The 20,047-nt window shown below is 53.3% G+C and overlaps 39 non-coding genes across 39 annotated transcripts; all 39 read left to right on the top strand.

Moving 5' to 3' along the window:
• Positions 1 to 346: 346 nt before the first annotated feature.
• Trnah-gug (transfer RNA histidin (anticodon GUG)) lies at positions 347 to 418 on the top strand. Its single transcript has one exon. It is a non-coding gene; the product is annotated as a tRNA-His (tRNA).
• Positions 419 to 857: 439 nt separating this feature from the next.
• Trnal-uag (transfer RNA leucine (anticodon UAG)) lies at positions 858 to 939 on the top strand. The gene has a single exon. It is a non-coding gene; the product is annotated as a tRNA-Leu (tRNA).
• Positions 940 to 1,383: 444 nt separating this feature from the next.
• On the top strand, positions 1,384 to 1,455 carry Trnae-cuc (transfer RNA glutamic acid (anticodon CUC)). The gene has a single exon. It is a non-coding gene; the product is annotated as a tRNA-Glu (tRNA).
• Positions 1,456 to 1,829: 374 nt separating this feature from the next.
• On the top strand, positions 1,830 to 1,901 carry Trnah-gug (transfer RNA histidin (anticodon GUG)). The gene has a single exon. It is a non-coding gene; the product is annotated as a tRNA-His (tRNA).
• A 439-nt stretch (positions 1,902 to 2,340) lies between these two features.
• Trnal-uag (transfer RNA leucine (anticodon UAG)) lies at positions 2,341 to 2,422 on the top strand. The gene has a single exon. It is a non-coding gene; the product is annotated as a tRNA-Leu (tRNA).
• A 444-nt stretch (positions 2,423 to 2,866) lies between these two features.
• On the top strand, positions 2,867 to 2,938 carry Trnae-cuc (transfer RNA glutamic acid (anticodon CUC)). The gene has a single exon. It is a non-coding gene; the product is annotated as a tRNA-Glu (tRNA).
• Positions 2,939 to 3,312: 374 nt separating this feature from the next.
• Trnah-gug (transfer RNA histidin (anticodon GUG)) lies at positions 3,313 to 3,384 on the top strand. The gene has a single exon. It is a non-coding gene; the product is annotated as a tRNA-His (tRNA).
• A 439-nt stretch (positions 3,385 to 3,823) lies between these two features.
• On the top strand, positions 3,824 to 3,905 carry Trnal-uag (transfer RNA leucine (anticodon UAG)). Its single transcript has one exon. It is a non-coding gene; the product is annotated as a tRNA-Leu (tRNA).
• Positions 3,906 to 4,349: 444 nt separating this feature from the next.
• Positions 4,350 to 4,421, top strand: Trnae-cuc (transfer RNA glutamic acid (anticodon CUC)). Its single transcript has one exon. It is a non-coding gene; the product is annotated as a tRNA-Glu (tRNA).
• A 417-nt stretch (positions 4,422 to 4,838) lies between these two features.
• On the top strand, positions 4,839 to 4,910 carry Trnah-gug (transfer RNA histidin (anticodon GUG)). Its single transcript has one exon. It is a non-coding gene; the product is annotated as a tRNA-His (tRNA).
• Positions 4,911 to 5,354: 444 nt separating this feature from the next.
• On the top strand, positions 5,355 to 5,436 carry Trnal-uag (transfer RNA leucine (anticodon UAG)). The gene has a single exon. It is a non-coding gene; the product is annotated as a tRNA-Leu (tRNA).
• A 443-nt stretch (positions 5,437 to 5,879) lies between these two features.
• Trnae-cuc (transfer RNA glutamic acid (anticodon CUC)) lies at positions 5,880 to 5,952 on the top strand. The gene has a single exon. It is a non-coding gene; the product is annotated as a tRNA-Glu (tRNA).
• Positions 5,953 to 6,843: 891 nt separating this feature from the next.
• On the top strand, positions 6,844 to 6,928 carry Trnal-uag (transfer RNA leucine (anticodon UAG)). Its single transcript has one exon. It is a non-coding gene; the product is annotated as a tRNA-Leu (tRNA).
• Positions 6,929 to 7,373: 445 nt separating this feature from the next.
• On the top strand, positions 7,374 to 7,446 carry Trnae-cuc (transfer RNA glutamic acid (anticodon CUC)). Its single transcript has one exon. It is a non-coding gene; the product is annotated as a tRNA-Glu (tRNA).
• Positions 7,447 to 7,822: 376 nt separating this feature from the next.
• On the top strand, positions 7,823 to 7,895 carry Trnah-gug (transfer RNA histidin (anticodon GUG)). The gene has a single exon. It is a non-coding gene; the product is annotated as a tRNA-His (tRNA).
• Positions 7,896 to 8,339: 444 nt separating this feature from the next.
• On the top strand, positions 8,340 to 8,421 carry Trnal-uag (transfer RNA leucine (anticodon UAG)). The gene has a single exon. It is a non-coding gene; the product is annotated as a tRNA-Leu (tRNA).
• Positions 8,422 to 8,872: 451 nt separating this feature from the next.
• On the top strand, positions 8,873 to 8,946 carry Trnae-cuc (transfer RNA glutamic acid (anticodon CUC)). The gene has a single exon. It is a non-coding gene; the product is annotated as a tRNA-Glu (tRNA).
• A 376-nt stretch (positions 8,947 to 9,322) lies between these two features.
• Positions 9,323 to 9,395, top strand: Trnah-gug (transfer RNA histidin (anticodon GUG)). Its single transcript has one exon. It is a non-coding gene; the product is annotated as a tRNA-His (tRNA).
• A 437-nt stretch (positions 9,396 to 9,832) lies between these two features.
• On the top strand, positions 9,833 to 9,914 carry Trnal-uag (transfer RNA leucine (anticodon UAG)). Its single transcript has one exon. It is a non-coding gene; the product is annotated as a tRNA-Leu (tRNA).
• A 444-nt stretch (positions 9,915 to 10,358) lies between these two features.
• Trnae-cuc (transfer RNA glutamic acid (anticodon CUC)) lies at positions 10,359 to 10,430 on the top strand. The gene has a single exon. It is a non-coding gene; the product is annotated as a tRNA-Glu (tRNA).
• Positions 10,431 to 10,804: 374 nt separating this feature from the next.
• Trnah-gug (transfer RNA histidin (anticodon GUG)) lies at positions 10,805 to 10,876 on the top strand. The gene has a single exon. It is a non-coding gene; the product is annotated as a tRNA-His (tRNA).
• Positions 10,877 to 11,315: 439 nt separating this feature from the next.
• Positions 11,316 to 11,397, top strand: Trnal-uag (transfer RNA leucine (anticodon UAG)). Its single transcript has one exon. It is a non-coding gene; the product is annotated as a tRNA-Leu (tRNA).
• Positions 11,398 to 11,841: 444 nt separating this feature from the next.
• Trnae-cuc (transfer RNA glutamic acid (anticodon CUC)) lies at positions 11,842 to 11,913 on the top strand. The gene has a single exon. It is a non-coding gene; the product is annotated as a tRNA-Glu (tRNA).
• A 374-nt stretch (positions 11,914 to 12,287) lies between these two features.
• Trnah-gug (transfer RNA histidin (anticodon GUG)) lies at positions 12,288 to 12,359 on the top strand. Its single transcript has one exon. It is a non-coding gene; the product is annotated as a tRNA-His (tRNA).
• Positions 12,360 to 12,798: 439 nt separating this feature from the next.
• Positions 12,799 to 12,880, top strand: Trnal-uag (transfer RNA leucine (anticodon UAG)). Its single transcript has one exon. It is a non-coding gene; the product is annotated as a tRNA-Leu (tRNA).
• Positions 12,881 to 13,324: 444 nt separating this feature from the next.
• Trnae-cuc (transfer RNA glutamic acid (anticodon CUC)) lies at positions 13,325 to 13,396 on the top strand. The gene has a single exon. It is a non-coding gene; the product is annotated as a tRNA-Glu (tRNA).
• Positions 13,397 to 13,770: 374 nt separating this feature from the next.
• Trnah-gug (transfer RNA histidin (anticodon GUG)) lies at positions 13,771 to 13,842 on the top strand. Its single transcript has one exon. It is a non-coding gene; the product is annotated as a tRNA-His (tRNA).
• Positions 13,843 to 14,281: 439 nt separating this feature from the next.
• Positions 14,282 to 14,363, top strand: Trnal-uag (transfer RNA leucine (anticodon UAG)). Its single transcript has one exon. It is a non-coding gene; the product is annotated as a tRNA-Leu (tRNA).
• A 444-nt stretch (positions 14,364 to 14,807) lies between these two features.
• On the top strand, positions 14,808 to 14,879 carry Trnae-cuc (transfer RNA glutamic acid (anticodon CUC)). Its single transcript has one exon. It is a non-coding gene; the product is annotated as a tRNA-Glu (tRNA).
• Positions 14,880 to 15,253: 374 nt separating this feature from the next.
• Positions 15,254 to 15,325, top strand: Trnah-gug (transfer RNA histidin (anticodon GUG)). The gene has a single exon. It is a non-coding gene; the product is annotated as a tRNA-His (tRNA).
• Positions 15,326 to 15,764: 439 nt separating this feature from the next.
• Positions 15,765 to 15,846, top strand: Trnal-uag (transfer RNA leucine (anticodon UAG)). The gene has a single exon. It is a non-coding gene; the product is annotated as a tRNA-Leu (tRNA).
• Positions 15,847 to 16,290: 444 nt separating this feature from the next.
• Trnae-cuc (transfer RNA glutamic acid (anticodon CUC)) lies at positions 16,291 to 16,362 on the top strand. Its single transcript has one exon. It is a non-coding gene; the product is annotated as a tRNA-Glu (tRNA).
• Positions 16,363 to 16,736: 374 nt separating this feature from the next.
• Trnah-gug (transfer RNA histidin (anticodon GUG)) lies at positions 16,737 to 16,808 on the top strand. The gene has a single exon. It is a non-coding gene; the product is annotated as a tRNA-His (tRNA).
• Positions 16,809 to 17,247: 439 nt separating this feature from the next.
• Trnal-uag (transfer RNA leucine (anticodon UAG)) lies at positions 17,248 to 17,329 on the top strand. Its single transcript has one exon. It is a non-coding gene; the product is annotated as a tRNA-Leu (tRNA).
• A 444-nt stretch (positions 17,330 to 17,773) lies between these two features.
• Trnae-cuc (transfer RNA glutamic acid (anticodon CUC)) lies at positions 17,774 to 17,845 on the top strand. Its single transcript has one exon. It is a non-coding gene; the product is annotated as a tRNA-Glu (tRNA).
• A 374-nt stretch (positions 17,846 to 18,219) lies between these two features.
• Trnah-gug (transfer RNA histidin (anticodon GUG)) lies at positions 18,220 to 18,291 on the top strand. Its single transcript has one exon. It is a non-coding gene; the product is annotated as a tRNA-His (tRNA).
• A 439-nt stretch (positions 18,292 to 18,730) lies between these two features.
• Positions 18,731 to 18,812, top strand: Trnal-uag (transfer RNA leucine (anticodon UAG)). The gene has a single exon. It is a non-coding gene; the product is annotated as a tRNA-Leu (tRNA).
• Positions 18,813 to 19,256: 444 nt separating this feature from the next.
• Positions 19,257 to 19,328, top strand: Trnae-cuc (transfer RNA glutamic acid (anticodon CUC)). Its single transcript has one exon. It is a non-coding gene; the product is annotated as a tRNA-Glu (tRNA).
• Positions 19,329 to 19,702: 374 nt separating this feature from the next.
• Trnah-gug (transfer RNA histidin (anticodon GUG)) lies at positions 19,703 to 19,774 on the top strand. Its single transcript has one exon. It is a non-coding gene; the product is annotated as a tRNA-His (tRNA).
• The last annotated feature ends 273 nt before the right edge of the window (positions 19,775 to 20,047 follow it).

The following is a 20,047-nucleotide window of genomic DNA, read 5'->3' as shown; positions in this document are numbered from 1 at the left end:
GACTTGTCTCGACTTTGCTCGACTGACGCTACGCTGACGCGTGCAGAAAGCCACGTTAAGTATGATTCGTGGCAACACCCGACGGCGAGAGAGATGCTGTGTCTGTCCACTTGTTATCGAGTCACATGTCTGTAGTCAAGAGGCTTGGAGGACTGCAAGACATTGCCACGGAGGTGAATGCAGCTAACCACTGTAGTTAGTGTCCCGACAGCGCAGGCACGTTCATCTGCTCGTATGCATGTGATGGAGACCGTGTCTGCCACTGCTGTGGCGTACACCTTGGCCTAGGCTTTGCTGTGTATCGACACTTGCATTCCAGCCAGCTGCTTTCGGGGGCGCCTCCGTGGCCGTGATCGTCTAGTGGTTAGGACATTGCGTTGTGGCCGCAATAACCCAGGTTCGAATCCTGGTCACGGCAATTTTGAAAGTTTTTCCTTGCTGCCGTTGCATTGACGATAGTGCACGAGTACTCGAAATCACAGTGCTTTCTTGGTTTTTCACTCGTGTTCCGCAGGCCGCAGTTTGTACTTGAGCTCACATATGTTTGTTACATGGAGCATTCTAGCTCCGCCTGACAGGTACAGCTACGATACTTTAGTGGTTACGGAAAGCCCAGGTTCGAAACCTGGTCACGGCACGAAAACGTCTCTTGATGCTGTCTCCTTAACTACGACAGCTACAGACAAGTGGCGTCGCTACCATATGGCGGGCACGGCATTTTCTTGTTGTGGGTGGCCTAAAGAGACGCTTCCAGTGGGAGAGCAGTGAAAATACATGGCACGGCGATTGCCAAGATACTTCCATTTCGAAGTGATCTTTGTAGTACAAAGGAAACGTTTTGCCGCCGCTCTTGCAAGGGTAACGTGGCCGAGCGGTCTAAGGCGCTGGTTTTAGGCACCAGTCTCTTCTGAGGCGTGGGTTCGAATCCCACCGTTGCCAATTTTGGCGTCTCATTTTTGTGCCGTTGCTGTGTGTTCTCGTGGAGTAGGACGCAGCTCATGTGACGCGCGTGTTGCGTAGGTAGCGTGGCCGAGCGGTCTCAGGCGCTGGTTTCAGGCACAAGTCTCTTCGGAGGCGTGGGTTCGAATCCCACTGCTGCCAAACGTGTAATGTTTCCTGCATCGAAGTCACATGCACTCATTGCCCGCAAAGGAAACAGCACAACAAGGCGTGAGCGTCTGCTTCGTGAAGTGTCGTAGAACAGTACGTGGTGCAACGGCAGGATTTGTAGGCGCCTTTTGCTCTCATCACTGCTGGCGTTCGTCTCCACGATATGCGTCCAGAGCATGCCGCTCTATAGCGTGCGAGAGTGGATTTTTTACAGTTGTCGTCAGTTAATCGTGGGTGGTTGCTGCGTTCGCTGGAGGAGCACTGGCGTTGTAATCCGGTGTAGTCTAGTGGCTAGGATACCTGGCTCTCACCCAGGAGGCCCGGGTTCGATTCCCGGTACCGGAAATGCGCGTTTTTGTTGCTCCTCTTATGCGACTTGTCTCGACTTTGCTCGACTGACGCTACGCTGACGCGTGCAGAAAGCCACGTTAAGTATGATTCGTGGCAACACCCGACGGCGAGAGAGATGCTGTGTCTGTCCACTTGTTATCGAGTCACATGTCTGTAGTCAAGAGGCTTGGAGGACTGCAAGACATTGCCACGGAGGTGAATGCAGCTAACCACTGTAGTTAGTGTCCCGACAGCGCAGGCACGTTCATCTGCTCGTATGCATGTGATGGAGACCATGTCTGCCACTGCTGTGGCGTACACCTTGGCCTAGGCTTTGCTGTGTATCGACACTTGCATTCCAGCCAGCTGCTTTCGGGGGCGCCTCCGTGGCCGTGATCGTCTAGTGGTTAGGACATTGCGTTGTGGCCGCAATAACCCAGGTTCGAATCCTGGTCACGGCAATTTTGAAAGTTTTTCCTTGCTGCCGTTGCATTGACGATAGTGCACGAGTACTCGAAATCACAGTGCTTTCTTGGTTTTTCACTCGTGTTCCGCAGGCCGCAGTTTGTACTTGAGCTCACATATGTTTGTTACATGGAGCATTCTAGCTCCGCCTGACAGGTACAGCTACGATACTTTAGTGGTTACGGAAAGCCCAGGTTCGAAACCTGGTCACGGCACGAAAACGTCTCTTGATGCTGTCTCCTTAACTACGACAGCTACAGACAAGTGGCGTCGCTACCATATGGCGGGCACGGCATTTTCTTGTTGTGGGTGGCCTAAAGAGACGCTTCCAGTGGGAGAGCAGTGAAAATACATGGCACGGCGATTGCCAAGATACTTCCATTTCGAAGTGATCTTTGTAGTACAAAGGGAACGTTTTGCCGCCGCTCTTGCAAGGGTAACGTGGCCGAGCGGTCTAAGGCGCTGGTTTTAGGCACCAGTCTTTTCTGAGGCGTGGGTTCGAATCCCACCGTTGCCAATTTTGGCGTCTCATTTTTGTGCCGTTGCTGTGTGTTCTCGTGGAGTAGGTCGCAGCTCATGTGACGCGCGTGTTGCGTAGGTAGCGTGGCCGAGCGGTCTCAGGCGCTGGTTTCAGGCACAAGTCTCTTCGGAGGCGTGGGTTCGAATCCCACTGCTGCCAAACGTGTAATGTTTCCTGCATCGAAGTCACATGCACTCATTGCCCGCAAAGGAAACAGCACAACAAGGCGTGAGCGTCTGCTTCGTGAAGTGTCGTAGAACAGTACGTGGTGCAACGGCAGGATTTGTAGGCGCCTTTTGCTCTCATCACTGCTGGCGTTCGTCTCCACGATATGCGTCCAGAGCATGCCGCTCTACAGCGTGCGAGAGTGGATTTTTTACAGTTGTCGTCAGTTAATCGTGGGTGGTTGCTGCGTTCGCTGGAGGAGCACTGGCGTTGTAATCCGGTGTAGTCTAGTGGCTAGGATACCTGGCTCTCACCCAGGAGGCCCGGGTTCGATTCCCGGTACCGGAAATGCGCGTTTTTGTTGCTCCTCTTATGCGACTTGTCTCGACTTTGCTCGACTGACGCTACGCTGACGCGTGCAGAAAGCCACGTTAAGTATGATTCGTGGCAACACCCGACGGCGAGAGAGATGCTGTGTCTGTCCACTTGTTATCGAGTCACATGTCTGTAGTCAAGAGGCTTGGAGGACTGCAAGACATTGCCACGGAGGTGAATGCAGCTAACCACTGTAGTTAGTGTCCCGACAGCGCAGGCACGTTCATCTGCTCGTATGCATGTGATGGAGACCGTGTCTGCCACTGCTGTGGCGTACACCTTGGCCTAGGCTTTGCTGTGTATCGACACTTGCATTCCAGCCAGCTGCTTTCGGGGGCGCCTCCGTGGCCGTGATCGTCTAGTGGTTAGGACATTGCGTTGTGGCCGCAATAACCCAGGTTCGAATCCTGGTCACGGCAATTTTGAAAGTTTTTCCTTGCTGCCGTTGCATTGACGATAGTGCACGAGTACTCGAAATCACAGTGCTTTCTTGGTTTTTCACTCGTGTTCCGCAGGCCGCAGTTTGTACTTGAGCTCACATATGTTTGTTACATGGAGCATTCTAGCTCCGCCTGACAGGTACAGCTACGATACTTTAGTGGTTACGGAAAGCCCAGGTTCGAAACCTGGTCACGGCACGAAAACGTCTCTTGATGCTGTCTCCTTAACTACGACAGCTACAGACAAGTGGCGTCGCTACCATATGGCGGGCACGGCATTTTCTTGTTGTGGGTGGCCTAAAGAGACGCTTCCAGTGGGAGAGCAGTGAAAATACATGGCACGGCGATTGCCAAGATACTTCCATTTCGAAGTGATCTTTGTAGTACAAAGGGAACGTTTTGCCGCCGCTCTTGCAAGGGTAACGTGGCCGAGCGGTCTAAGGCGCTGGTTTTAGGCACCAGTCTTTTCTGAGGCGTGGGTTCGAATCCCACCGTTGCCAATTTTGGCGTCTCATTTTTGTGCCGTTGCTGTGTGTTCTCGTGGAGTAGGTCGCAGCTCATGTGACGCGCGTGTTGCGTAGGTAGCGTGGCCGAGCGGTCTCAGGCGCTGGTTTCAGGCACAAGTCTCTTCGGAGGCGTGGGTTCGAATCCCACTGCTGCCAAACGTGTAATGTTTCCTGCATCGAAGTCACATGCACTCATTGCCCGCAAAGGAAACAGCACAACAAGGCGTGAGCGTCTGCTTCGTGAAGTGTCGTAGAACAGTACGTGGTGCAACGGCAGGATTTGTAGGCGCCTTTTGCTCTCATCACTGCTGGCGTTCGTCTCCACGATATGCGTCCAGAGCATGCCGCTCTACAGCGTGCGAGAGTGGATTTTTTACAGTTGTCGTCAGTTAATCGTGGGTGGTTGCTGCGTTCGCTGGAGGAGCACTGGCGTTGTAATCCGGTGTAGTCTAGTGGCTAGGATACCTGGCTCTCACCCAGGAGGCCCGGGTTCGATTCCCGGTACCGGAAATGCGCGTTTTTGTTGCTCCTCTTATGCGACTTGTCTCGACTTTGCTCGACTGACGCTACGCTGACGCGTGCAGAAAGCCACGTTAAGTATGATTGACGCTACGCTGACGCGTGCAGAAAGCCACGTTAAGTATGATTCGTGGCAACACCCGACGGCGAGAGATGCTGTGTCTGTCCACTTGTTATCGAGTCACATGTCTGTAGTCAAGAGGCTTGGAGGACTGCAAGACATTGCCACGGAGGTGAATGCAGCTAACCACTGTAGTTAGTGTCCCGACAGCGCAGGCACGTTCATCTGCTCGTATGCATGTGATGGAGACCGTGTCTGCCACTGCTGTGGCGTACACCTTGGCCTAGGCTTTTGCTGTGGTATCGACACTTGCATTCCAGCCAGCTGCTTTCGGGGGCGCCTCCGTGGCCGTGATCGTCTAGTGGTTAGGACATTGCGTTGTGGCCGCAATAACCCAGGTTCGAATCCTGGTCACGGCAATTTTGAAAGTTTTTCCTTGCTGCCGTTGCATTGACGATAGTGCACGAGTACTCGAAATCACAGTGCTTTCTTGGTTTTTCACTCGTGTTCCGCAGGCCGCAGTTTGTACTTGAGCTCACATATGTTTGTTACATGGGAGCATTCTAGCTCCGCCTGACAGGTACAGCTACGATACTTTAGTGGTTACGGAAAGCCCAGGTTCGAAACCTGGTCACGGCACGAAAACGTCTCTTGATGCTGTCTCCTTAACTACGACAGCTACAGACAAGTGGCGTCGCTACCATATGGCGGGCACGGCATTTTCTTGTTGTGGGTGGCCTAAAGAGGACGCTTCAGTGGGAGAGCAGTGAAAATACATGGCACGGCGGATTGCCAAGATACTTCCAGTTTCGAAGTGATCTTTGTAGTACAAAGGGAACGTGTTTTGCCGCCGCTCTTGCAAGGGTAACGTGGCCGAGCGGTCTAAGGCGCTGGTTTTAGGCACCAGTCTTTTCTGAGGCGTGGGTTCGAATCCCACCGTTGCCAATTTTGGCGTCTCATTTTTGTGCCGTTGCTGTGTGTTCTCGTGGAGTAGGTCGCAGCTCATGTGACGCGCGTGTTGCGTAGGTAGCGTGGCCGAGCGGTCTCAGGCGCTGGTTTCAGGCACAAGTCTCTTCGGAGGCGTGGGTTCGAATCCCACTGCTGCCAAACGTGTAATGTTTCCTGCATCGAGTCACATGCACTCATTGCCCGCAAAGGAAACAGCACAACAAGGCGTGAGCGTCTGCTTCGTGAAGTGTCGTAGAACAGTACGTGGTGCAACGGCAGGATTTGTAGGCGCCTTTTGCTCTCATCACTGCTGGCGTTCGTCTCCACGATATGCGTCCAGAGCATGCGCTCTACAGCGTGCGAGAGTGGATTTTTTACAGTTGTCGTCAGTTTAATCGTGGGTGGTTGCTGCGTTCGCTGGAGGAGCACTGGCGTTGTAATCCGGTGTAGTCTAGTGGCTAGGATACCTGGGCTCTCACCCAGGAGGCCCGGGTTCGATTCCCGGTACCGGAAATGCGCGTTTTTGTTGCTCCTCTTATGCGACTTGTCTCGACTTTGCTCGACTGACGCTACGCTGACGCGTGCAGAAAAGCCACGTTAAGTATGATTTCGTTGGCAACACCCGACGGCGAGAGAGATGCTGTGTCTGTCCACTTGTTATCGAGTCACATGTCTGTAGTCAAGAGGCTTGGAGGACTGCAAGACATTGCCACGGAGGTGAATGCAGCTAACCACTGTAGTTAGTGTCCCGACAGCGCAGGCACGTTCATCTGCTCGTATGCATGTGATGGAGACCGTGTCTGCCACTGCTGTGGCGTACACCTTGGCCTAGGCTTTGCTGTGTATCGACACTTGCATTCCAGCCAGCTGCTTTCGGGGGCGCCTCCGTGGCCGTGATCGTCTAGTGGTTAGGACATTGCGTTGTGGCCGCAATAACCCAGGTTCGAATCCTGTCACGGCAATTTTGAAAGTTTTTCCTTGCTGCCGTTGCAATTGACGATAGTGCACGAGTACTCGAAATCACAGTGCTTTCTTGGTTTTTCACTCGTGTTTCCGCAGGCCGCAGTTTGTACTTGAGCTCACATATGTTTGTTTACATGGAGCATTCTAGGCTCCGCCTGACAGGTACAGCTACGATACTTTAGTGGTTACGGAAAGCCCAGGTTCGAAACCTGGTCACGGCACGAAAACGTCTCTTGATGCTGTCTCCTTAACTACGACAGCTACAGACAAGTGGCGTCGCTACCATATGGCGGGCACGGCATTTTCTTGTTGTGGGTGGCCTAAAGAGACGCTTCCAGTGGGAGAGCAGTGAAAATACATGGCACGGCGATTGCCAAGATACTTCCATTTCGAAGTGATCTTTGTAGTACAAAGGGAACGTTTTGCCGCCGCTCTTGCAAGGGTAACGTGGGGCCGAGCGGTCTAAGGCGCTGGTTTTAGGCACCAGTCTTTTCTGAGGCGTGGGTTCGAATCCCACCCGTTGCCAATTTTGGCGTCTCATTTTTGTGCCGTTGCTGTGTGTTCTCGTGGAGTAGGTCGCAGCTCATGTGACGCGCGTGTTGCGTAGGTAGCGTGGCCGAGCGGTCTCAGGCGCTGGTTTCAGGCACAAGTCTCTTCGGAGGCGTGGGTTCGAATCCCACTGCTGCCAAACGTGTAATGTTTCCTGCATCGAAGTCACATGCACTCATTGCCCGCAAAGGAAACAGCACAACAAGGCGTGAGCGTCTGCTTCGTGAAGTGTCGTAGAACAGTACGTGGTGCAACGGCAGGATTTGTAGGCGCCTTTTGCTCTCATCACTGCTGGCGTTCGTCTCCACGATATGCGTCCAGAGCATGCCGCTCTACAGCGTGCGAGAAGTGGATTTTTTACAGTTGTCGTCAGTTAATCGTGGGTGGTTGCTGCGTTCGCTGGAGGAGCACTGGCGTTGTAATCCGGTGTAGTCTAGTGGCTAGGATAGCCTGGCTCTCACCCAGGAGGCCCGGGTTCGATTCCCGGTACCGGAAATGCGCGTTTTTGTTGCTCCTCTTAGTGCGACTTGTCTCGACTTTGCTCGACTGACGCTACGCTGACGCGTGCAGAAAGCCACGTTAAGTATGATTCGTGGCAACACCCGACGGCGAGAGAGATGCTGTGTCTGTCCACTTGTTATCGAGTCACATGTCTGTAGTCAAGAGGCTTGGAGGACTGCAAGACATTGCCACGGAGGTGAATGCAGCTAACCACTGTAGTTAGTGTCCCGACAGCGCAGGCACGTTCATCTGCTCGTATGCATGTGATGGAGACCGTGTCTGCACTGCTGTGGCGTACACCTTGGCCTAGGCTTTGCTGTGTATCCGACACTTGCATTCCCAGCCAGCTGCTTTCGGGGGCGCCTCCGTGGCCAGTGATCGTCTAGTGGTTAGGACATTGCGTTGTGGCCGCAATAACCCAGGTTCGAATCCTGGTCACGGCAATTTTGAAAGTTTTTCCTTGCTGCCGTTGCATTGACGATAGTGCACGAGTACTCGAAATCACAGTGCTTTCTTGGGTTTTTCAGCTCGTGTTCCGCAGCGCCAGTTTGTACTTGAGCTCACATATGTTTGTTACATGGAGCATTCTAGCTCCGCCTGACAGGTACAGCTACGATACTTTAGTGGTTACGGAAAGCCCAGGTTCGAAACCTGGTCGGCACGAAAACGTCTCTTGATGCTGTCTCCTTAACTACGACAGCTACAGACAAGTGGCGTCGCTAGCCCATATGGCGGGCACGGCATTTTCTCTTGTTGTGGGTGGCCTAAAGAGACGCTTCCAGTGGGAGAGCAGTGAAAATACATGGCACGGCGATTGCCAAGATACTTCCATTTCGAAGAGTGATCTTTGTAGTACAAAGGGAACGTTTTGCCGCCGCTCTTGCAAGGGTAACGTGGCCGAGCGGTCTAAGGCGCTGGTTTTAGGCACCAGTCTTTTCTGAGGCGTGGGTTCGAATCCCACCGTTGCCAATTTTGGCGTCTCATTTTTGTGCCGTTGCTGTGTGTTCTCGTGGAGTAGGTCGCAGCTCATGTGACGCGCGTGTTGCGTAGGTAGCGTGGCCGAGCGGTCTCAGGCGCTGGTTTCAGGCACAAGTCTCTTCGGAGGCGTGGGTTCGAATCCCACTGCTGCCAAACGTGTAATGTTTCCTGCATCGAAGTCACATGCACTCATTTGCCCGCAAAGGAAACAGCACAACAAGGCGTGAGCGTCTGCTTCGTGAAGTGTCGTAGAACAGTACGTGGGTGCAACCGGCAGGATCTGTAGGCGCCTTTTGCTCTCATCACTGCTGGCGTTCGTCTCCACGATATGCGTCCCAGAGCATGCCGCTCTACAGCGTGCGAGAGCGTGGATTTTTTACAGTTGTCGTCAGTTAATCGTGGGTGGGTTGCTGCGTTCGCTGGAGGAGCACTGGCGTTGTAATCCGGTGTAGTCTAGTGGCTAGGATACCTGGCTCTCACCCAGGAGGCCCGGGTTCGATTCCGCCGGTACCGGAAATGGCGCGTTTTTGTTGCTCCTCTTATGCGACTTGTCTCGACTTTGCTCGACTGACGCTACGCTGACGCGTGCAGAAAGCCACGTTAAGTATGATTCGTGGCAACACCCGACGGCGAGAGAGATGCTGTGTCTGTCCACTTGTTATCGAGTCACATGTCTGTAGTCAAGAGGCTTGGAGGACTGCAAGACATTGCCCACGGAGGTGAATGCAGCTAACCACTGTAGTTAGTGTCCCGACAGCGCAGCACGTTCATCTGCTCGTATGCATGTGATGGAGACCGTGTCTGCCACTGCTGTGGCGTCACACCTTGGCCTAGGCTTTGCTGTGTATCGACACTTGCATTCCAGCCAGCTGCTTTCGGGGGCGCCTCCGTGGCCGTGATCGTCTAGTGGTTAGGACATTGCGTTGTGGCCGCAATAACCCCAGGTTCGAATCCTGGTCACGGCAATTTTGAAAGTGTTTTCCTTGCTGCCGTTGGCATTGACGATAGTGCACGAGTACTCGAAATCACAGTGCTTTCTTGGTTTTTCGTGTTCCGCAGGCCGCAGTTTGTACTTGAGCTCACATATGTTTGTTACATGGAGCATTCTAGCTCCGCCTGACAGGTACAGCTACGATACTTTAGTGGTTACGGAAAGCCCAGGTTCGAAACCTGGTCACGGCACGAAAACGTCTCTTGATGCTGTCTCCTTAACTACGACAGCTACAGACAAGTGGCGTCGCTACCATATGGCGGGCACGGCATTTTCTTGTTGTGGGTGGCCTAAAGAGACGCTTCCAGTGGGAGAGCAGTGAAAATACATGGCACGGCGATTGCCAAGATACTTCCATTTCGAAGTGATCTTTGTAGTACAAAGGGAACGTTTTGCCGCCGCTCTTGCAAGGGTAACGTGGCCGAGCGGTCTAAGGCGCTGGTTTTAGGCACCAGTCTTTTCTGAGGCGTGGGTTCGAATCCCACCGTTGCCAATTTTGGCGTCTCATTTTTGTGCCGTTGCTGTGTGTTCTCGTGGAGTAGGACGCAGCTCATGTGACGCGCGTGTTGCGTAGGTAGCGTGGCCGAGCGGTCTCAGGCGCTGGTTTCAGGCACAAGTCTCTTCGGAGGCGTGGGTTCGAATCCCACTGCTGCCAAACGTGTAATGTTTCCTGCATCGAAGTCACATGCACTCATTGCCCGCAAAGGAAACAGCACAACAAGGCGTGAGCGTCTGCTTCGTGAAGTGTCGTAGAACAGTACGTGGTGCAACGGCAGGATTTGTAGGCGCCTTTTGCTCTCATCACTGCTGGCGTTCGTCTCCACGATATGCGTCCAGAGCATGCCGCTCTATAGCGTGCGAGAGTGGATTTTTTACAGTTGTCGTCAGTTAATCGTGGGTGGTTGCTGCGTTCGCTGGAGGAGCACTGGCGTTGTAATCCGGTGTAGTCTAGTGGCTAGGATACCTGGCTCTCACCCAGGAGGCCCGGGTTCGATTCCCGGTACCGGAAATGCGCGTTTTTGTTGCTCCTCTTATGCGACTTGTCTCGACTTTGCTCGACTGACGCTACGCTGACGCGTGCAGAAAGCCACGTTAAGTATGATTCGTGGCAACACCCGACGGCGAGAGAGATGCTGTGTCTGTCCACTTGTTATCGAGTCACATGTCTGTAGTCAAGAGGCTTGGAGGACTGCAAGACATTGCCACGGAGGTGAATGCAGCTAACCACTGTAGTTAGTGTCCCGACAGCGCAGGCACGTTCATCTGCTCGTATGCATGTGATGGAGACCGTGTCTGCCACTGCTGTGGCGTACACCTTGGCCTAGGCTTTGCTGTGTATCGACACTTGCATTCCAGCCAGCTGCTTTCGGGGGCGCCTCCGTGGCCGTGATCGTCTAGTGGTTAGGACATTGCGTTGTGGCCGCAATAACCCAGGTTCGAATCCTGGTCACGGCAATTTTGAAAGTTTTTCCTTGCTGCCGTTGCATTGACGATAGTGCACGAGTACTCGAAATCACAGTGCTTTCTTGGTTTTTCACTCGTGTTCCGCAGGCCGCAGTTTGTACTTGAGCTCACATATGTTTGTTACATGGAGCATTCTAGCTCCGCCTGACAGGTACAGCTACGATACTTTAGTGGTTACGGAAAGCCCAGGTTCGAAACCTGGTCACGGCACGAAAACGTCTCTTGATGCTGTCTCCTTAACTACGACAGCTACAGACAAGTGGCGTCGCTACCATATGGCGGGCACGGCATTTTCTTGTTGTGGGTGGCCTAAAGAGACGCTTCCAGTGGGAGAGCAGTGAAAATACATGGCACGGCGATTGCCAAGATACTTCCATTTCGAAGTGATCTTTGTAGTACAAAGGGAACGTTTTGCCGCCGCTCTTGCAAGGGTAACGTGGCCGAGCGGTCTAAGGCGCTGGTTTTAGGCACCAGTCTTTTCTGAGGCGTGGGTTCGAATCCCACCGTTGCCAATTTTGGCGTCTCATTTTTGTGCCGTTGCTGTGTGTTCTCGTGGAGTAGGACGCAGCTCATGTGACGCGCGTGTTGCGTAGGTAGCGTGGCCGAGCGGTCTCAGGCGCTGGTTTCAGGCACAAGTCTCTTCGGAGGCGTGGGTTCGAATCCCACTGCTGCCAAACGTGTAATGTTTCCTGCATCGAAGTCACATGCACTCATTGCCCGCAAAGGAAACAGCACAACAAGGCGTGAGCGTCTGCTTCGTGAAGTGTCGTAGAACAGTACGTGGTGCAACGGCAGGATTTGTAGGCGCCTTTTGCTCTCATCACTGCTGGCGTTCGTCTCCACGATATGCGTCCAGAGCATGCCGCTCTATAGCGTGCGAGAGTGGATTTTTTACAGTTGTCGTCAGTTAATCGTGGGTGGTTGCTGCGTTCGCTGGAGGAGCACTGGCGTTGTAATCCGGTGTAGTCTAGTGGCTAGGATACCTGGCTCTCACCCAGGAGGCCCGGGTTCGATTCCCGGTACCGGAAATGCGCGTTTTTGTTGCTCCTCTTATGCGACTTGTCTCGACTTTGCTCGACTGACGCTACGCTGACGCGTGCAGAAAGCCACGTTAAGTATGATTCGTGGCAACACCCGACGGCGAGAGAGATGCTGTGTCTGTCCACTTGTTATCGAGTCACATGTCTGTAGTCAAGAGGCTTGGAGGACTGCAAGACATTGCCACGGAGGTGAATGCAGCTAACCACTGTAGTTAGTGTCCCGACAGCGCAGGCACGTTCATCTGCTCGTATGCATGTGATGGAGACCGTGTCTGCCACTGCTGTGGCGTACACCTTGGCCTAGGCTTTGCTGTGTATCGACACTTGCATTCCAGCCAGCTGCTTTCGGGGGCGCCTCCGTGGCCGTGATCGTCTAGTGGTTAGGACATTGCGTTGTGGCCGCAATAACCCAGGTTCGAATCCTGGTCACGGCAATTTTGAAAGTTTTTCCTTGCTGCCGTTGCATTGACGATAGTGCACGAGTACTCGAAATCACAGTGCTTTCTTGGTTTTTCACTCGTGTTCCGCAGGCCGCAGTTTGTACTTGAGCTCACATATGTTTGTTACATGGAGCATTCTAGCTCCGCCTGACAGGTACAGCTACGATACTTTAGTGGTTACGGAAAGCCCAGGTTCGAAACCTGGTCACGGCACGAAAACGTCTCTTGATGCTGTCTCCTTAACTACGACAGCTACAGACAAGTGGCGTCGCTACCATATGGCGGGCACGGCATTTTCTTGTTGTGGGTGGCCTAAAGAGACGCTTCCAGTGGGAGAGCAGTGAAAATACATGGCACGGCGATTGCCAAGATACTTCCATTTCGAAGTGATCTTTGTAGTACAAAGGGAACGTTTTGCCGCCGCTCTTGCAAGGGTAACGTGGCCGAGCGGTCTAAGGCGCTGGTTTTAGGCACCAGTCTTTTCTGAGGCGTGGGTTCGAATCCCACCGTTGCCAATTTTGGCGTCTCATTTTTGTGCCGTTGCTGTGTGTTCTCGTGGAGTAGGACGCAGCTCATGTGACGCGCGTGTTGCGTAGGTAGCGTGGCCGAGCGGTCTCAGGCGCTGGTTTCAGGCACAAGTCTCTTCGGAGGCGTGGGTTCGAATCCCACTGCTGCCAAACGTGTAATGTTTCCTGCATCGAAGTCACATGCACTCATTGCCCGCAAAGGAAACAGCACAACAAGGCGTGAGCGTCTGCTTCGTGAAGTGTCGTAGAACAGTACGTGGTGCAACGGCAGGATTTGTAGGCGCCTTTTGCTCTCATCACTGCTGGCGTTCGTCTCCACGATATGCGTCCAGAGCATGCCGCTCTATAGCGTGCGAGAGTGGATTTTTTACAGTTGTCGTCAGTTAATCGTGGGTGGTTGCTGCGTTCGCTGGAGGAGCACTGGCGTTGTAATCCGGTGTAGTCTAGTGGCTAGGATACCTGGCTCTCACCCAGGAGGCCCGGGTTCGATTCCCGGTACCGGAAATGCGCGTTTTTGTTGCTCCTCTTATGCGACTTGTCTCGACTTTGCTCGACTGACGCTACGCTGACGCGTGCAGAAAGCCACGTTAAGTATGATTCGTGGCAACACCCGACGGCGAGAGAGATGCTGTGTCTGTCCACTTGTTATCGAGTCACATGTCTGTAGTCAAGAGGCTTGGAGGACTGCAAGACATTGCCACGGAGGTGAATGCAGCTAACCACTGTAGTTAGTGTCCCGACAGCGCAGGCACGTTCATCTGCTCGTATGCATGTGATGGAGACCGTGTCTGCCACTGCTGTGGCGTACACCTTGGCCTAGGCTTTGCTGTGTATCGACACTTGCATTCCAGCCAGCTGCTTTCGGGGGCGCCTCCGTGGCCGTGATCGTCTAGTGGTTAGGACATTGCGTTGTGGCCGCAATAACCCAGGTTCGAATCCTGGTCACGGCAATTTTGAAAGTTTTTCCTTGCTGCCGTTGCATTGACGATAGTGCACGAGTACTCGAAATCACAGTGCTTTCTTGGTTTTTCACTCGTGTTCCGCAGGCCGCAGTTTGTACTTGAGCTCACATATGTTTGTTACATGGAGCATTCTAGCTCCGCCTGACAGGTACAGCTACGATACTTTAGTGGTTACGGAAAGCCCAGGTTCGAAACCTGGTCACGGCACGAAAACGTCTCTTGATGCTGTCTCCTTAACTACGACAGCTACAGACAAGTGGCGTCGCTACCATATGGCGGGCACGGCATTTTCTTGTTGTGGGTGGCCTAAAGAGACGCTTCCAGTGGGAGAGCAGTGAAAATACATGGCACGGCGATTGCCAAGATACTTCCATTTCGAAGTGATCTTTGTAGTACAAAGGGAACGTTTTGCCGCCGCTCTTGCAAGGGTAACGTGGCCGAGCGGTCTAAGGCGCTGGTTTTAGGCACCAGTCTTTTCTGAGGCGTGGGTTCGAATCCCACCGTTGCCAATTTTGGCGTCTCATTTTTGTGCCGTTGCTGTGTGTTCTCGTGGAGTAGGTCGCAGCTCATGTGACGCGCGTGTTGCGTAGGTAGCGTGGCCGAGCGGTCTCAGGCGCTGGTTTCAGGCACAAGTCTCTTCGGAGGCGTGGGTTCGAATCCCACTGCTGCCAAACGTGTAATGTTTCCTGCATCGAAGTCACATGCACTCATTGCCCGCAAAGGAAACAGCACAACAAGGCGTGAGCGTCTGCTTCGTGAAGTGTCGTAGAACAGTACGTGGTGCAACGGCAGGATTTGTAGGCGCCTTTTGCTCTCATCACTGCTGGCGTTCGTCTCCACGATATGCGTCCAGAGCATGCCGCTCTACAGCGTGCGAGAGTGGATTTTTTACAGTTGTCGTCAGTTAATCGTGGGTGGTTGCTGCGTTCGCTGGAGGAGCACTGGCGTTGTAATCCGGTGTAGTCTAGTGGCTAGGATACCTGGCTCTCACCCAGGAGGCCCGGGTTCGATTCCCGGTACCGGAAATGCGCGTTTTTGTTGCTCCTCTTATGCGACTTGTCTCGACTTTGCTCGACTGACGCTACGCTGACGCGTGCAGAAAGCCACGTTAAGTATGATTCGTGGCAACACCCGACGGCGAGAGAGATGCTGTGTCTGTCCACTTGTTATCGAGTCACATGTCTGTAGTCAAGAGGCTTGGAGGACTGCAAGACATTGCCACGGAGGTGAATGCAGCTAACCACTGTAGTTAGTGTCCCGACAGCGCAGGCACGTTCATCTGCTCGTATGCATGTGATGGAGACCGTGTCTGCCACTGCTGTGGCGTACACCTTGGCCTAGGCTTTGCTGTGTATCGACACTTGCATTCCAGCCAGCTGCTTTCGGGGGCGCCTCCGTGGCCGTGATCGTCTAGTGGTTAGGACATTGCGTTGTGGCCGCAATAACCCAGGTTCGAATCCTGGTCACGGCAATTTTGAAAGTTTTTCCTTGCTGCCGTTGCATTGACGATAGTGCACGAGTACTCGAAATCACAGTGCTTTCTTGGTTTTTCACTCGTGTTCCGCAGGCCGCAGTTTGTACTTGAGCTCACATATGTTTGTTACATGGAGCATTCTAGCTCCGCCTGACAGGTACAGCTACGATACTTTAGTGGTTACGGAAAGCCCAGGTTCGAAACCTGGTCACGGCACGAAAACGTCTCTTGATGCTGTCTCCTTAACTACGACAGCTACAGACAAGTGGCGTCGCTACCATATGGCGGGCACGGCATTTTCTTGTTGTGGGTGGCCTAAAGAGACGCTTCCAGTGGGAGAGCAGTGAAAATACATGGCACGGCGATTGCCAAGATACTTCCATTTCGAAGTGATCTTTGTAGTACAAAGGGAACGTTTTGCCGCCGCTCTTGCAAGGGTAACGTGGCCGAGCGGTCTAAGGCGCTGGTTTTAGGCACCAGTCTTTTCTGAGGCGTGGGTTCGAATCCCACCGTTGCCAATTTTGGCGTCTCATTTTTGTGCCGTTGCTGTGTGTTCTCGTGGAGTAGGTCGCAGCTCATGTGACGCGCGTGTTGCGTAGGTAGCGTGGCCGAGCGGTCTCAGGCGCTGGTTTCAGGCACAAGTCTCTTCGGAGGCGTGGGTTCGAATCCCACTGCTGCCAAACGTGTAATGTTTCCTGCATCGAAGTCACATGCACTCATTGCCCGCAAAGGAAACAGCACAACAAGGCGTGAGCGTCTGCTTCGTGAAGTGTCGTAGAACAGTACGTGGTGCAACGGCAGGATTTGTAGGCGCCTTTTGCTCTCATCACTGCTGGCGTTCGTCTCCACGATATGCGTCCAGAGCATGCCGCTCTACAGCGTGCGAGAGTGGATTTTTTACAGTTGTCGTCAGTTAATCGTGGGTGGTTGCTGCGTTCGCTGGAGGAGCACTGGCGTTGTAATCCGGTGTAGTCTAGTGGCTAGGATACCTGGCTCTCACCCAGGAGGCCCGGGTTCGATTCCCGGTACCGGAAATGCGCGTTTTTGTTGCTCCTCTTATGCGACTTGTCTCGACTTTGCTCGACTGACGCTACGCTGACGCGTGCAGAAAGCCACGTTAAGTATGATTCGTGGCAACACCCGACGGCGAGAGAGATGCTGTGTCTGTCCACTTGTTATCGAGTCACATGTCTGTAGTCAAGAGGCTTGGAGGACTGCAAGACATTGCCACGGAGGTGAATGCAGCTAACCACTGTAGTTAGTGTCCCGACAGCGCAGGCACGTTCATCTGCTCGTATGCATGTGATGGAGACCGTGTCTGCCACTGCTGTGGCGTACACCTTGGCCTAGGCTTTGCTGTGTATCGACACTTGCATTCCAGCCAGCTGCTTTCGGGGGCGCCTCCGTGGCCGTGATCGTCTAGTGGTTAGGACATTGCGTTGTGGCCGCAATAACCCAGGTTCGAATCCTGGTCACGGCAATTTTGAAAGTTTTTCCTTGCTGCCGTTGCATTGACGATAGTGCACGAGTACTCGAAATCACAGTGCTTTCTTGGTTTTTCACTCGTGTTCCGCAGGCCGCAGTTTGTACTTGAGCTCACATATGTTTGTTACATGGAGCATTCTAGCTCCGCCTGACAGGTACAGCTACGATACTTTAGTGGTTACGGAAAGCCCAGGTTCGAAACCTGGTCACGGCACGAAAACGTCTCTTGATGCTGTCTCCTTAACTACGACAGCTACAGACAAGTGGCGTCGCTACCATATGGCGGGCACGGCATTTTCTTGTTGTGGGTGGCCTAAAGAGACGCTTCCAGTGGGAGAGCAGTGAAAATACATGGCACGGCGATTGCCAAGATACTTCCATTTCGAAGTGATCTTTGTAGTACAAAGGAAACGTTTTGCCGCCGCTCTTGCAAGGGTAACGTGGCCGAGCGGTCTAAGGCGCTGGTTTTAGGCACCAGTCTTTTCTGAGGCGTGGGTTCGAATCCCACCGTTGCCAATTTTGGCGTCTCATTTTTGTGCCGTTGCTGTGTGTTCTCGTGGAGTAGGACGCAGCTCATGTGACGCGCGTGTTGCGTAGGTAGCGTGGCCGAGCGGTCTCAGGCGCTGGTTTCAGGCACAAGTCTCTTCGGAGGCGTGGGTTCGAATCCCACTGCTGCCAAACGTGTAATGTTTCCTGCATCGAAGTCACATGCACTCATTGCCCGCAAAGGAAACAGCACAACAAGGCGTGAGCGTCTGCTTCGTGAAGTGTCGTAGAACAGTACGTGGTGCAACGGCAGGATTTGTAGGCGCCTTTTGCTCTCATCACTGCTGGCGTTCGTCTCCACGATATGCGTCCAGAGCATGCCGCTCTATAGCGTGCGAGAGTGGATTTTTTACAGTTGTCGTCAGTTAATCGTGGGTGGTTGCTGCGTTCGCTGGAGGAGCACTGGCGTTGTAATCCGGTGTAGTCTAGTGGCTAGGATACCTGGCTCTCACCCAGGAGGCCCGGGTTCGATTCCCGGTACCGGAAATGCGCGTTTTTGTTGCTCCTCTTATGCGACTTGTCTCGACTTTGCTCGACTGACGCTACGCTGACGCGTGCAGAAAGCCACGTTAAGTATGATTCGTGGCAACACCCGACGGCGAGAGAGATGCTGTGTCTGTCCACTTGTTATCGAGTCACATGTCTGTAGTCAAGAGGCTTGGAGGACTGCAAGACATTGCCACGGAGGTGAATGCAGCTAACCACTGTAGTTAGTGTCCCGACAGCGCAGGCACGTTCATCTGCTCGTATGCATGTGATGGAGACCGTGTCTGCCACTGCTGTGGCGTACACCTTGGCCTAGGCTTTGCTGTGTATCGACACTTGCATTCCAGCCAGCTGCTTTCGGGGGCGCCTCCGTGGCCGTGATCGTCTAGTGGTTAGGACATTGCGTTGTGGCCGCAATAACCCAGGTTCGAATCCTGGTCACGGCAATTTTGAAAGTTTTTCCTTGCTGCCGTTGCATTGACGATAGTGCACGAGTACTCGAAATCACAGTGCTTTCTTGGTTTTTCACTCGTGTTCCGCAGGCCGCAGTTTGTACTTGAGCTCACATATGTTTGTTACATGGAGCATTCTAGCTCCGCCTGACAGGTACAGCTACGATACTTTAGTGGTTACGGAAAGCCCAGGTTCGAAACCTGGTCACGGCACGAAAACGTCTCTTGATGCTGTCTCCTTAACTACGACAGCTACAGACAAGTGGCGTCGCTACCATATGGCGGGCACGGCATTTTCTTGTTGTGGGTGGCCTAAAGAGACGCTTCCAGTGGGAGAGCAGTGAAAATACATGGCACGGCGATTGCCAAGATACTTCCATTTCGAAGTGATCTTTGTAGTACAAAGGGAACGTTTTGCCGCCGCTCTTGCAAGGGTAACGTGGCCGAGCGGTCTAAGGCGCTGGTTTTAGGCACCAGTCTTTTCTGAGGCGTGGGTTCGAATCCCACCGTTGCCAATTTTGGCGTCTCATTTTTGTGCCGTTGCTGTGTGTTCTCGTGGAGTAGGACGCAGCTCATGTGACGCGCGTGTTGCGTAGGTAGCGTGGCCGAGCGGTCTCAGGCGCTGGTTTCAGGCACAAGTCTCTTCGGAGGCGTGGGTTCGAATCCCACTGCTGCCAAACGTGTAATGTTTCCTGCATCGAAGTCACATGCACTCATTGCCCGCAAAGGAAACAGCACAACAAGGCGTGAGCGTCTGCTTCGTGAAGTGTCGTAGAACAGTACGTGGTGCAACGGCAGGATTTGTAGGCGCCTTTTGCTCTCATCACTGCTGGCGTTCGTCTCCACGATATGCGTCCAGAGCATGCCGCTCTATAGCGTGCGAGAGTGGATTTTTTACAGTTGTCGTCAGTTAATCGTGGGTGGTTGCTGCGTTCGCTGGAGGAGCACTGGCGTTGTAATCCGGTGTAGTCTAGTGGCTAGGATACCTGGCTCTCACCCAGGAGGCCCGGGTTCGATTCCCGGTACCGGAAATGCGCGTTTTTGTTGCTCCTCTTATGCGACTTGTCTCGACTTTGCTCGACTGACGCTACGCTGACGCGTGCAGAAAGCCACGTTAAGTATGATTCGTGGCAACACCCGACGGCGAGAGAGATGCTGTGTCTGTCCACTTGTTATCGAGTCACATGTCTGTAGTCAAGAGGCTTGGAGGACTGCAAGACATTGCCACGGAGGTGAATGCAGCTAACCACTGTAGTTAGTGTCCCGACAGCGCAGGCACGTTCATCTGCTCGTATGCATGTGATGGAGACCGTGTCTGCCACTGCTGTGGCGTACACCTTGGCCTAGGCTTTGCTGTGTATCGACACTTGCATTCCAGCCAGCTGCTTTCGGGGGCGCCTCCGTGGCCGTGATCGTCTAGTGGTTAGGACATTGCGTTGTGGCCGCAATAACCCAGGTTCGAATCCTGGTCACGGCAATTTTGAAAGTTTTTCCTTGCTGCCGTTGCATTGACGATAGTGCACGAGTACTCGAAATCACAGTGCTTTCTTGGTTTTTCACTCGTGTTCCGCAGGCCGCAGTTTGTACTTGAGCTCACATATGTTTGTTACATGGAGCATTCTAGCTCCGCCTGACAGGTACAGCTACGATACTTTAGTGGTTACGGAAAGCCCAGGTTCGAAACCTGGTCACGGCACGAAAACGTCTCTTGATGCTGTCTCCTTAACTACGACAGCTACAGACAAGTGGC

This window comes from Schistocerca cancellata, unplaced genomic scaffold, assembly GCF_023864275.1.
Source record: "Schistocerca cancellata isolate TAMUIC-IGC-003103 unplaced genomic scaffold, iqSchCanc2.1 HiC_scaffold_238, whole genome shotgun sequence".
NCBI classification, from domain to species: Eukaryota; Metazoa; Arthropoda; class Insecta; order Orthoptera; family Acrididae; genus Schistocerca; species Schistocerca cancellata.
This window is presented reverse-complemented; position numbering and strand designations above follow the sequence as displayed.